This window comes from Numida meleagris, chromosome 13 (assembly GCF_002078875.1).
Source record: "Numida meleagris isolate 19003 breed g44 Domestic line chromosome 13, NumMel1.0, whole genome shotgun sequence".
Lineage (NCBI taxonomy): Eukaryota > Metazoa > Chordata > Aves > Galliformes > Numididae > Numida > Numida meleagris.
Window position 1 is genome coordinate 8551972 of NC_034421.1, and position 13183 is coordinate 8565154.

At 43.1% G+C, this 13183-nt stretch overlaps 1 long non-coding RNA gene across 10 annotated transcripts in view; it reads right to left on the minus strand.

Moving 5' to 3' along the window:
* LOC110406088 overlaps positions 1-13183 on the minus strand; it is a 160363-nt gene that overhangs the window by 99849 nt on the left and 47331 nt on the right. For 2 of the 10 annotated variants that reach the window (XR_002443264.1, XR_002443268.1), the window contains exon 6: positions 4675-12690. The exons of the other annotated variants lie outside the window; for them this stretch is intronic. This is a non-coding gene — a long non-coding RNA (uncharacterized LOC110406088). The remainder of the gene's footprint in view (positions 1-4674; positions 12691-13183) is intronic. 10 annotated transcript variants of the gene reach the window in all.

A 13183-nucleotide genomic window follows, 5' to 3' on the forward strand; every position in this document is an offset into this window, starting at 1 on the left:
GCACTGCTTCATGTCACACTGAAAGAAATACTGTAGTCTGCACCTGCAGATTTTCCAGCACTACCTTAAAAGTATATAATCTTCTTGTTGGCAGATGAGCAAGGAAGAAATCAAATAAGAGGAAATTGCATAAAGAGAACTCTATTACTCCTCCATGAGAAGGTATTCCCAGTGCATCCCTTCCTCTACTTGTACTGATTGTCTTTGGTCCCCACTGAAGAATACGGACCTAGGACTCCAGAAATAACTGTTGCTGTGGATCCACAACAAAATATTACAGATAAGTTGAAAAGAATAAAAATTATGTGCTGTAAAGTTTGCAGTTTAGAAACTTAAAAATCTTTCTGATCAATACTGAAGCAAATTGGAAGGATAATTTTATACATTTATAACCTTCTTATAAAAAATATTCTCTGATGAAGAAATAAGAAAGCTGAAAACCAGATATCAGAAGACAGTATAGTTTCGGACTCAGAAAAAAAAAACTCAATTTAACTCAAAGGAACTCTGGCATGAACACGCTATCTCCAGCGCTGTCATTTGCCTGGGCTGGCACTCGGCAGTAGCTCAGACCTCCCCAGACTCCCACTTGAGGATCCCAATGGAACCTGAGCCTCCTCTGTAGAGAGGGATAGCAGGTCCCTGGGGATTAGAGAATTAAAAAACAAAAAAAGATGAGTAATTGCTGGTGCCTTTGCAGAGAGACAGGCCAGCCCCAGAAGCAGTGGAAGCAATGCACCACTGGACGTGCAGGACCCCTGTCCCAAGCACTGCCACCGCTCTGCCCACAGTCGCAGCCTGGTGAGCCAAGAACAGATGCGAGAGCAGATCAAGCTCTCAACAAGGCAAAAATTTGAAACAACTGGCCAGTGTGTTTGGGTTTTCTTTTCCTTGAGAATAAAAAAAGGATATGTTTGCTTATTTTGCAATAATAGAGATTTCTATGACCTAAACAAGGAACCAACAAAATAAATAAACCCAAAATTATTGCCTCTTATAAAGAAAGCAAACTTGAGAAATCCTTTCACCAAGTCACTTGGGTGCGATGCTAGAGCTGGCTGGACTTTAGGCAGGGAGCAAAGGAGGAAGCAAGGGAGGCCCTCGGGAGGGTGAGGAACCTCTAACATGTTCAGAGTCAGAAGTCTGTCGCCGTTTTTGGGAGAAAGTTCTGAATGTAGGAATAGATTTTATTACGACACCTCTTAAAAGTGATCATCGTTATTTTTCAGTTAAGATAAAGAAGCAAAGCTGATAGAAAAAATATGGTGAAAAAACCTTACTTCATCTTTTCTTTCTCCATAACTTTATTAGAAGGAAGCTGAGAAAGCCTCCTCCATAAACCCCTACTTTTTACAGCTATTCCAGATTCTCCTGTCAAAGAATGAGGGGAGGAAGTGAGAAATAACAAGTCCTAGATTTGAGGCAAAAATAAGATTTCTACAAAAATGCATTACATAAAAATCCTACATATAAGTCATTAATTTTTAAAATAAAACCCATTACTCAATCTTTTTTTTTATTTTTATTTATAGATGTTGGACTACCAGTCTAGAATTCACTGATGCTTTGCAAGTATAAATTCAGCAGTCTGTAATTCCTTAAATTACACATTTAAAGCTTCATATAGATGCCCGTTATTCACTCTTTGCTGCTGTACCACTACAGAGTCTGCCAGTAACTACCCAGGCAGAGAAGTATCACCAGCCCCAGACACCTGAACGCCCAGGAAGAGTGCCCGCTCACACAACCCACTTGCTCACAAACCTTTAACATGCCTCAAGAAATGAGTCTGTTAGATTAATGAACTGGCCAAAATAATTTGGTGACAACTTTTATAAAAATATGAGTTAAGCTCTCCCATAGATGCTGTCCCTGCTGCACCCACACATAGCCCTCCTGCTTCAGGTAAGCCCAAGCCCCAGGCTCCTTCACTCTTAGCTCGTTTATTTCAGGGTAACCACATCTACCTGACAGGATGCAAGACCACAGGTGAGCTAAGAGAACAATGTCTAGATGACCACAGCTGTGTGGGTTTGGTTTTTTTGCTGTTGTATCATGTTGAGTTTCAGCTGGAAGCAGGACGCTGACTATGAAAACCAGATGATGCACCAGCAGAAATCGAGGAGTCTAAGTAATACAGATAGAATTAACCTCCTGAGGTGTCCCCTTGGGACAAAAAAGCCATAACCACTGCTTCTGCCTAAAGCCTACACTTTCCCAAACACAGCTTTAAGATCAGAGAAGTGAGAATATTATTCAGACACCACAGGCTCCCAGATCTGGCCCTGCAGCATGCAGTACAGGGGATAGCTGCAGTCAGAGGCTCTTTGCACCACAGCCGAGCTTCTGCTGGGAAGTGTAAATGTGAAGTTGCTAGGAGCCATCCACCGGTAGGATGCCATCAGCCCAGATGGTGCAAATCCCATCTTCTCCAACTTAACAGAAGTCCCCAACTCAAACGTAGGAACAATCTAGTCCCAAAGAGGAAGCCCCCAGCCCCACAGTTATTTTCTTTCCAGCAAGTGTATAAACATTTTCCTTTAACAAGGATGCAGAGAGCATAAAATAATTAATTACGCTGGTATTCAACGAGGCCAGTATGAGAGAATTCCCTGGATACACAGCGCTAGCATTGCAGAGCTCATAATTAAACTGCGATTCCTTTATAACTTGAGACAAGTTCCAGACAGTGGGATGAAAATACATTTCAAGCAGATCTTCAGCATTCAGGACCATCTGTTTTCTTTTTGCGTTGAGTATTTTTATTTGCTGCAAGTAATAAGCTTGAACAGATTTTTAAGAGGTTTGTTATTAATAAAGGAATTTGAGAAACTCAGCGGAGTGAGAGAACCACACTCTGCATCCTGGTTCTGCTCCAGAGGGGACTAGGGAAGTGCTTTGAAGGCACTGCTTTCTTTTATGGCCCTCAATCCAGTTTTAGGTTTCTGACTACAGGGGATTTCACCTTCAGCACTAAATCACACTCTGTATAACACTTTTTAGGAGAGGAAGAATTCCTACATCTGAATTTTAAGTAGGAATATACTGGTGCACATACAAAATGCAATTAGGCAGGCTGGAGCTTAACCAAGACATTGGGGTTAATGGCCCAGCTGCAGCCACAAACTCTTAATGAGTACAAACAGTGATGGAGGTCACCACAGGTCCCCTCTGAAGCACAGCACCTACTGTCCTGCCACTGCGCCCCAGGGAGCGCTGCTCTCACTGCCACGGGGCTTCACCCCGAGGCTGAGATTGTAAATGTGATATCATCGTGGCAGAGGGGGGTCTGAATGTGAAGTACATCCTATACCCCTAGTCAGTAATATATCCTTTGCACTACACTAAGAGGCTGCATCACCAGTGAAAATTCAGCAAATTTTATACTAAGATAGCAACCTTCAGTCATTTGTTGTGCCTATTTTTAAAGCTCTGTTTCAGCCATGACAGATGTGTGAAATACATCAACACCAACTTCCAGAAAAAAGCATCATTTGCACTATAAAATACATAAATGAGACTTTTTTTCCCTTGACTTTCCTTTTGCTCACAACAGACCATAATGCCCCACACTCATCACAGAATCATTACTGTTGGAAAAGACCACTAAGAGCATCTAGCCCAACCCCACCATGCCACTGAACTACATTCCTCAGTGCCATATCTGCCTTTTTCTTGAACACCTTCAGGAATGATGACTCCATCCCCTCCCTAGGCAGCCTGTGCCAATGCACTGCCACTCTTTCTAAGAAATTTTTCCCAACATCCCACCCGATTCACCCCTGGCAATACTTAAGGCCATTCCCTCTTGTCATATTGCTATTAGCTGGGAGATGAGCCAACCCTCACTTCACCACTCTCTCCTCCAAGGAAGCAGAGAGTGCTAAGCCTCCTCCAGACCAAACAACTCCAGTTCTCTCATCCTCTCCCCACAAGACTTGTGCTCCAGACCCCTCACAGTTTTCTTGGCCTTCTCTGGATAGCCATCTTTGCACTACCCTAAAAGGCTGCATCACCAGTGAAAATTCAGCAAGTTTTCTACAGAGTAGCTACCTTCAGTCATTTTTTGTGTCTATTATTAAAGCTGTGTTTCCACTGTGACAGATGTGTGAAATACATCAACACCAACTGGCAGAAGAAAAGCATCATCTGCATTATAAAATAATGCGTAAATAAAAGAGACCCTTCCCTTGGTTCTCCTTTTGCTCACAAGGGATCAAAGCCCTCCGCACAAACCAGGCTGTAACATTTTCTCTCTCACATCTGCATTGCTGCCATAGTCCCAATTTCTCACCACAAAAGCCTGGAGGAGAGCCACCGGCAGAAACAGACCAAACACAGCGCAGCTGGGCCAGGGCCTCACATCCAGTAGAGCACCCCCAGCTCCCCAGAACACCCCTGCAGCAGCCACCAGCAGCACCAAGCCTCAAGAACCTGCTCAGGGAGGAGACAGCACCTGGAAGCATGTTCACACAAGCAAACAACCACCCTTCAAACAAACTAATGTATAAAAGGGGCTCCAGCCTTCCAGAAAGCTGAGCTCTTTATCAGACGGACCATGAGGAAAACAAGATGAACAATGCTTTTCAAGGGGCCTTACAGCAGGCCCTGCCCAGCTCCCAGCAGCCCACCTCAGCTCCCCCTTACAGGAAACCATCACAACAAGGCACTCACCAGACCTCCTTCAGTCCCACCACCACAGCTCCAAGGACAAAGCCTGACTGGTCCATACCTCCAGAAGTAACTCTCCCCACACCTCAGGGCAACACAGCCAGCCAAGCACCTCCCCCAAGTTGGCCCACAGGTGCCAACTCAGAGCTGCTCATCAAGGCTCACCAATCACTGAAGGCCCCAGAGCCACCAGCAGCTGTATCTTATTTGTCCCAAACGAACCATGGGGGAAGGGGCAGACACCTAGTTTGTTACACAAGAGATTCCTTGCCTGCTCTCATGGGACAAGTACCTGTTTGCTCTTTGCTTTTGCTTTCCACAGGCCCCCAACACAAAGGTGCTGTGAGGCATCAGCTCTGCCACTAGCACCCAGAAATTTTAGGTGCTGCTTTTAACACCAGTACTCAAACATTTCCCATTGCTATTAGGACTTGAAATTTACATCTTGGTGCAATAGCTGAAGTGTTTAGTGTGTCTGGCTGGGCCACGTCAGACTTTTATTTACTGCAGTCAGTCCCTAAATCTGTATTGCATCTGCTGCCTGCATAAATAATGAATAAAGCAATAAATTTGGCAGAGTTACCCAATACTTTCACTCGGCTTCTCTCGAACCTGTTCAATTCTGCTGTGATTCATCTACGTGGCTGGGCTGCAGAGACAGGTGGAGAAGGGGAGGGGAGGGGAGGGGAGGAACGAGGCTCTTCTGAACTCAGGATCTTACCCTGTTACTGATACAGGTCTCAGATTTTGAGACAGAAATCTAAGACAGCTGTATTAGGTTTTCTTTTCAATGAAAATCTGTGTTGTCAAATTTTCTTCCAGGACAGCGCTGCCAGAGGTCACTTGTTACTGAAGCATATTCACCTCCCCACTGCCATGGTGATGCAGGGAGATGCCATGGCTACCCACGGGGCAGGGTGGCTGCCATCCTGCTTGCCAAAGGGTTTGGATGGCCACAGCTTTGGCAGAAATACTAAACACAGACTGATGGTGACGTGGGTGCAGACAGTAATTCAGGACTTGCAGATATTCAGGTCATCCTTTAAAAAGTGATGCATGATATAATTGATGAGTTTTCCAGCTGTTTTCTATGACTATGGTGAATTTCTAATTTAAAGTATTATCATATATATTACAAGGCAATACCTTCCAGACTGAATAAGGATGAAATCCATTGTGCTGGTATCATATAATCACATCCAATATTCAAGGCAAGAGCTATGCTATGGAATCCAATTTGACACAGTGAGCAAGAGGAGGGAAAAGCAGTTTATTGCTTCTGTTTTCCAGAGCAGGTCCTCCTCAACACCTGGCAGCTAAACTGGGCAGAGCTGAGAACGCATCCGCTGACTCCCAGGCCACTACCTTACCAAGATGGCACTCAACTATGGTAACACCCAAACGAGACCAGAGACTGCCCGTCTGCTACAATCCCCTCCAGAAGTATTACCTGGGTAGGCATTTCAGAAGAGACTAACGTACATTTTCTTGAAGTGAACATCAGTGGAACAAGAATAGTGCAGTTTCATTATGGGAATATTCCAGCAGTTAGATGTTGCATGTGCCCACACCTCTGCAATACATTGTAGGGCTATAAATGCAGAGGATCTGGTAATGCAATCAAATGCAGGCTCTCCACACATTTCTTTATGTAGTGTGGCATTTTTTCTTAGCGCTAGTTTTGCTTAATTCACCAGTCTAGTATCATAAACCTTAAACCAACAGCGCGACTGCTTACTCTGCATGCCCTACCCTACCTCTGCTATGACATTAAATTTCAAGGTGTCATCTGAGACCAAGTATGAAACAGCAAATGATAGCACTTTGTAGACCAAATATGCAAACAGACTTTAAAGAAAAAGTACAAAATAAGTTTTATAAATATAAAGCCAGATTTATATTGGGAAAAATAATGTTTCTTCCAGCTTAAATTAATTTCCTTCATTGCATAAATTGCTAAAGCTTTGCTTCTGCTACATGGCTTTTTTCCCCACAGAGTGACTGCTTTCTGTGACACGCATTTTATCATTTTCTTCAGTCTTTATGCCTTTTCTGGATCTTACCACGCTCGCAGCATTTTACATGAATTTCTGCTTGTCCCAGCTGACTTATTTGTTAATAGATGCTCCATCTTTGGCATATTTATTTTTGTTTCCCCAGTGTGGAAAGAAAATTATACAATGTAGCAGTAAAATCACAGTTACACTAATGAACAGCTCCGTATCATGGATTTTTCTTATTTTAACAACAGAAAAATCAGCAGAAGCAATGTGTTATTCAGGTACCTTTCCAGTCATGTTTTTCTTTTTCGAAATAATTCTTATTCTTTTACTAAACGCTCTGCCAGTTTGTACTATACACATCACTTTGTCAGCTTGATTGTGGCTTTGTTTTTTGCTTTTTTTTGCCATGCATTTTGAGCTGGCAGTACGGGAGGCATATTCCTAGAACGCATAAGACATCGGGATCTGTCTTTTACTCTAGAGCACTGCTATTTATTTTTTGCCATCCAGCTTTTTTTTTTATGCAGGAGCACTTGATATGCAACAGTGCACACGCTGTCAAGGAGACACTGACCTGGGACAAATCTCCAACCTGTATTTTGGCTTTGGAACCATAAACAAAACAGGCTGGGAGTGCAATCCTGCCCTGTCCTCCAAACAAGCATCTCTATTCTCAATGGCAGATGCAGTCTGATTCACTTGACTGCACTTGTTAATAATATGGAGGTAAGGTGTATTTTATCAATGGATGTGAGTCATTGTTCCCTTCCAGTACAATCCTAAAAAAGATTAAATTGTTACCCAGGGAAATCTGCATAACACATATTCAGAGAGAATAAAATATCCTTTTTTTATTGTTCTTAGAAGCTTTTATAAACTACCAAAGTCAACCTAAGGCATGGCAGAAAAGATTTACACAAAAAAATCTTAATGAAATTCATCTGGATCTATTTACAAGACAGAATCTACTTGACAGGTATCTTTTAAGAACCTGCTTAGGAAAGCAGCGTATTTATAAAGCCAGGTTCCAAAATTAAAAAAACAGCGTGGTGCCATTCCCCACACATCGTTCTACTTAATGGTGCTTTAAATTTAGCTGTGAAATTCTTTAAATCAACCTGAGTAAAATCACACTGATGCCACTGCATGTGCTGGGGCATTACCCTGCTGAGTGCCACCGACAGCAGCTGAGAACTGCTGCAGCTGGAGGCCAGGTTCTGCTCTTCCCACTGCCACCCTGCCTGAGCGCAGCGGTCCTGCAGGACCTCTGTGCCTTAGCCCAGGTACTCCCAGGAGTTTGCACATAAGCTGCTTGAATCCAGCCCAAGTTTCACATGTCTGCAATGCTCAGCTGGCCTTGACACAGTTAAAATCAAGTCCCTTGTAGAAAAGAGCCCGTTTTATCTGCCCAAGGCAGGATGAACTGATAAGGGGCACAGGCAATGTCTTTTCTGAGTGTACTTTCAAGACCAAACCTCGCTGATGCTTCCTCTAAGTCCGCCCAGGGCTAGCCTCAAACTCAGGCAAGTAGCATGGACAGGCAAAGCAGCCTTCAGCCTGCTCAGCTGGCAGTGCAAATGCAGCCAGGTGGGTAGGGAAGGCAGAAGACGACCTTGTCTCCTTGCTAACCTGCTGCACCTCCACCCTTGCACATCCAGAAGCTGCCAGCCCTTTATCAGGCCACACCAGGACAGCTCTATGCTGCTCTGCTTTCCCTCTGTCTTCTGGTTGCTTTGTGATCTGTCATCCACACATTAACCAAACAGACAGCAACAGTTTGCAAGCAATCACCAAGAAAACCTCTCAGTCCTTCTGGGCAATGTTTTGCATTGTCTCAGGCTGTCCTGCCCCCTAACCGATGTTGAAGTGCTTCCTCCAATTGGTGTGAATGGCAGGCGGATGCTGTGCCCATTAGCGCAACTGCAGCTACATCAGGGGCATGCTTCATGGAAGCCAATAATATATTTTAAACTAAGTACATTTTTTTCTACTGGCATTTTCTTTAATGTTTTTAAGCTTTAGAACTACTTTCTTTCTTTCCTTCCTTCCTTCCGAGAATATTAGCCCTTCCCTGCCAGATCTCCAGCTGGAATAAATTTGGCCTCCAAACCCCGATTCAATTAAATAATGTGAACTTGTGCTTTCAGTTAAATAGGCTATTCACATGCTTAATGCCCACAGATGAATGTTTGGCTTGCGTAGGACGTCAGATGCAATTCAGAAAAGGACACGCCCAAGTCCAGCCTGTTCACCTGGGAAACAATGCATGCCCCAAACAAGCTTTTCTGAGCTTGGAAATACTCAACTTCCCAAGCGCTTGTTTAATTACAATCTGATATCATGGAACATAAACAGCACAGAATAACATAATAACTTCAAATGCGGAACAGTAATATTCAAGTAGCTGAAGCATGAATATAGTTTACCTAGGCAAGAGATAAATTACATTACTAAAGTGTGGCAGTGTTGTCTAATTAGTTTGAGTAGGCATGACAGAAGATGGTATTATTCAGAAATGCTCCATTTCCTGAAGTAAGGAACTGTTTCTGTAGATCCCAATCTCTGTTTTGGAATGGTATTTTTAACAGATTCATGAACTTACAGAACATTGCTTCAAAGAGGACTTCACAGAACAGGCAAACACGAGCTCGTTAGCAGAGGCTGATGCCGCTGCCCCTGACATTTGGTGTCTATAACCTGTTTCTCTCTCAAGCCTGGATCCAGATGTGCTCTTCTCCAAACAGATCCTACAGATCCTTGTGCTCAGGCTCTGAACCCTGTTCTGCTTGGGTCAGGTCCCTGGCCTCCAAAAAACAACACAGAGATTCCTGCTTCACTGATGTACTTAAATAAATTCCAAAACATACACCTAGGTACCCACGTATTCCTATGCATCTTACTGGGAAACAACACTTGCCTTCGGAAATTGGTGAAATAGAATCACATTATTTCTGAACTCAGCAGCCATTTTTCTTTCGATGTGCAAGAACGTACAGATTGTGGCTCAAATTTACAGAGGATCAGTGCACAGTTCCAGAACAGCTTGCATTCCCAGACAGGAGACAGCCGGTCCTGCCAGAATACAGACATTCTGCTGTCACCCAACCCTAGTTTTGTAAGTCAGCTCCACTAAGGTGGATAAAAAGGTCTTTCCTGCCCATCGATCACAAAAATCCAATTTGGAGACCTGTTTTCTCAACATGGCAGTTCCAAGAGATAGATCTGATTAAATATTTCTGTTCCAATCAAGAAGCATCTCACGGGTAATCCTGTGACTGCAAACCAAATCCTTCCCACAGCTCAGCCAGACACTGCCCCAGGATTATGCCGAGCTCTGCTTCTTCCAGACCTGCAAACCACTGCCCCTGGATACCAGTGCATGAGGCATCTGTAGCTTTGTGAGCAGAGGCAGGGCTCATTCACCTGTGTACTGGTATCCTTGAGATCCTGCAAGGACTGCTCACAATCTAAGACCATTCAAGGCTTTCACATCTTTCCTATATTACCTGCAGAACAATGCTTCACTCACACTCGCACATCTCCCCTTAATGTTTCCCAGTTAAAACACTGATCAAACTGATGGTATGCATCATTAATGCCCAGCTGGCCAGATGTCAAGGCTCCAGGTGCTGCCTGGTTACCAAGCAGCATCAAAGACAGTACTAATGAGTATGGTGAAACTGAATTTGATTTACATTTCAAGGCAACTTGTCCCCTGCAGGAATGTTCTGTTACAGGTCTCTCCATGGCACGAGAACAATAACTGATCGAACACATTTCTTGAAGCTCTGCCAATGGCTATTTGCCATGCCTGTGACTGCTTAAGATTATGGCTTTGATATTGCTCTTAGTTGAATAATTGTGGATTAACACCAACAAAACCAGTTACCTCAGCATTTCATCTGAAATTAGAACTGGCATTAGCTGAATAATCATCATGCGAAGAATAGTAAAACACATAGGCTTTGTTTCTCTCTCCAGAACGCTGTCGCTAAGGCCATTTTGGACCAGTACAATGCAAAATAGCATTCCCACCAACATCAGCACCAACAGCCATCACTGCACTTAGGCCAGAGGTAACCCAGAAGCACAGAGGACTTCCCAGGGTGAGCACCAATTTCAGAGCACCTCCTTATTTCTGCCAGTCTGTTTCTGCAACGCGCTTAGCCCGCTGCTGCGCTGCCCCGACCAAATGTTCTGACAAGTCTGACAAGTCTTCAGCTCAAATCACTTCTCTCGTCCTTCAGCTCCTTTTACAACATCATGCCCTCTCCTCAGCTCACGGCGGAATGTCTGCAACGCTCCATGGCACACTTATTAGGTGGATTTGAAAAAAAATTCTCCCGAGAAAACTCACCTTTGAAAAAGTGCTGTTTGGAAAATGCTAGAGCTCCCAGTGGGCACAGGGACAGCAGGAGGAATGTAGGTTTCGTGTTTGCATGTAGTGTTACATAAGCTTTCAATTCCAGGCTAAGTGATACATTTTTATAATTGAGGACACAATGAATATGATTTTCTTTCTATTCTAAAAGATGATCATTTTCTTTCCAAAATACCTCATTTTAACTGTTTTTTCTAAAATCACATTTTTAGACACAGGCAAAAAAAAAGAGCTCCCAAAACTCCCTTTTCCAAAAAACTGCCACCAGATTCCTTTTAAAATGGCAATCCCAGTGACTTGTGCTGAAAGAACAACCAATACAGGCACTTTCTGCCTCTCCCCAGCTACCCTCTACAACAGTCTGTCCACCAACCCAATTGTTCCATCTGTTTCCAAACAAAATTGCATTTTACTACTAGGATGTTCTCTATCCAAATGCTAAACAGCTTGTAGCTAAGTATTAATCCATAAAAACCGGAAAACAGTATCTTATTAATTCACAAAAATCATTATTCCAGCACACATTCTGGAGCCAGTTCATTACACTAAGTCCAATTTTATACCACGATCAATGGAAAACTTTCCAAATTTTTTTACCTATAATGAGACTGGTTGCTGAACCTCATTCTACCAAATAAGAGGTCTGTGATAGAAATCTGGTTAAGGGAAAAGAAGCGACCTTAAAGTATAGGTATTCCTGATGCAATAGTTATCTCTTCATTAGCAGATAATGACACAGGTATTCTTTGGTTTTCTAAAATACGCTGTAGCTGGAACACTTTAGAAAAAGACCAAGCTCTATTCCAAAGAGTTCTTCACCAAGGCTGTCCCTCAATACAATCCACTTGTTTCCAAGTATGTATCTGATCTGAGGTCCTACAAGCAAAGGAAGCATAAAATTCACAGAAATAGAACTCTACCGTCACCCAACAAGTATATATATAACTATACAGTTACATAGATATATGTGTATGCATGTATATATGCAAATATATTTTTTTTTCTAATAACAGAAAAGCTTTCTATATTTAAATGGAAGCCCTTTTATTACTGACTAATAAAATATGATCATTTTTCACATGGCTACACCAGGCTCTAAGATCTTCCCTCCTATTCTTCCTGGTTTCCAGAATCAAAGTGCTTCATGAATCATGAAGGTTAAATACAAAAAACTTGCATTACTGCTCACAGAAGACATGTGGTTAATTGCTGTCTGCCTTTATTGCTAATTGCTGAACAACAGCATGCTGGCACACCTACTACACGCTTCTGAAGATAAACAAACACAGCATATGCCCTAATTGTTCCTGTTCTCTTTACATCACTTCTGTCTTCCAAAACAGAACGGCTAAAATTCGCAGATCTTGTCCCTAAATCCCCTTTCCTTCACTCGAATTTTCAGCAGGTCAGTTCCTCTGGCTGAGAGCTCCTGTGTTAATCCAAGACAGAGAAGCGTCACGCCACACAGAAAGACTTCAAAGCAGTTCCTATGAAATAAGTCATCTGCCTTCTATCCTCTAAGCTCTTCGTCCCTTTTCCATACACCAGCTGGGTTAATTCCACTCCTGCTTCTGCTGAAAATGCTGAGCTGATGTTCCTTCCAGCACCAGAGAATAAGATGTTATCAGCCATATCCTGCAATAACAACCAGAATAAAAAAAAAAAAAAGACTTAACACTCACCATAAGGTGGTTTAGGGAGATGGAGAAGTTTCAGCACTTGACCAACCCTCTCTTCCAGGCTTCAGTCACTTAAGGAAAGGGGAAAGTTTTGGCTGAGGGATGCAGTCAGCCTACTCCATTGTCCTGGCGTTCTCAGCCCTCCTGGGCTCTCTGGGCCCTTGCCAGCCCTTCCCCTGGGTTATCTATGAGATGTCTCATTGCTGTCAAGACGGAGAAAAGATGGATGCAATTCTTTCTGCACCCTGCAGTGCATTTTGTCTGTGAGACTGAGCCTGGCTGGTCATGAAAGCAAATCTCCCCTTTTGAAACAAACATTGATCACGCAAGGAATTGTCCTTAACAAAAAACACTCCAGCCTCCCTGCAAACTGTAAATGCATCAGTAGCTTGGAGCCCAAGCCTCTGAATATGCAAATACAATTTGATTTACTAGATGAAATGCATTGT